Consider the following 1,503-nt stretch of genomic DNA (forward strand, 5'->3'; position numbering starts at 1 on the left):
GCGGATTTAACCAAATAACAAACAAAGGATGAAATGGAGCAAGAAGTCAACCAGGAAGTTGTTCTTGGAGCGAGGCCATGCAAGCGGAGATCCGAAGCCAGCAGTGCTGCAGGTGAAGGAGACACGCGGGGCTCATCCACGTGATGGAGCTGATGCATCCTAATGGGAGGTTTGTGTCTAAATTAAAAGGGTTTAATTGGATGCAAAATTAGTTTGCAACCCCAAAGGGAGGAGTCATAAAAAAAAAATTCAACCAGCGCAATATATGATGCTAAAACAACTTAAGCATCTATTTTGATTTCTTCCTAATGTGCTTCCAAAGCGAGTGATGTGGGACAAAATGCACAGTCGTCATCCTGTGCAAACATGTATTCAAAAGCCATAAAGTGAAACACAACAAAAGAAAGATATAAAAATGGATCGATAGCCACTTGATTTGACTATATCAGATGAAACCTCATAACAATTTAAGACGCACACACACACACACACACACACACACACACACACACACACACACTCTTGTTTCCAGTTCTTGTTTAAAATGTCATGGAGTTGACAATGTTTTGAGCACAAATGGTTTTCCTCACCTGAGGAAGTCCATGCAGAATTAAAGAAGAAGTGGTCACAACCAGTAGCGAGGGCTCACATGCCAAAAAAGGGAAGAAACTACAAGTGTGGAAGATAAAAACACAAAACATAATATAAGAAATTAACTCAAAATCAAGGAACTCCCCAACGTTCAACACTTCGGCTGTTTGTCAGAGCGGATCAGTCAGTTCTCGCTCTTACCACAAGGGGGCAGCAACATATCAATTTACAAACGATTGCAACACCAATTAAGATAAATACTTGATGCTTAATGGGATCCAACACTAGACACTAAAAGAGCAAATCATTAATCATGGAAATGATCTGTTGTTCCAAATAAGCAGTAATGTTTGACGATCAAACAACTTTAACTTTCGCTGTTCTGAGTCCCTGAGGAGGTTTTTTTTAAAAGCTAAAAGCAGAGTTAGCTTCAGGCACAACGTCCAGCTGTTCGTGCAGTGTGAGTGCTGGAAGGTGTAAAGTAGGGCAGGGGGACACAAGAGAGCCAGTCAGAAGCTATATGTGGAAAAGAGAGCAGAAAGCACATTCTGTACCGTCTTATAGGGCTAAATGCAACCACAGAGAAAGACGCAGACACCGCTGAATTAAAAATGATTATTTGGAAGTAAAATAAAGAAGATAGTATGCAAATGTCATGGTGTGTGTGTGTGTGTGTGTGTGTGTGTGTGTGTGTGTGTGTGTGATGAACCAGGATCCATGAGTCTGGCCTTGTGCCCTAACTGTCATGCAATAAAATACGGAACCAATGCTTCTCTTTACTTCCCCAATGGCATGCATTCAATTTCACAGCCACATTACTCCTGACAAACATAACTTATTCACTGCACGATATACGCCACAAAATAACAGAAAGTTAAGTCAGGTAAGCAGGTGATGCATTGTGGGTATGTG

Source organism: Cottoperca gobio, chromosome 11, assembly GCF_900634415.1.
Source record: "Cottoperca gobio chromosome 11, fCotGob3.1, whole genome shotgun sequence".
Taxonomy (NCBI): Eukaryota; Metazoa; Chordata; class Actinopteri; order Perciformes; family Bovichtidae; genus Cottoperca; species Cottoperca gobio.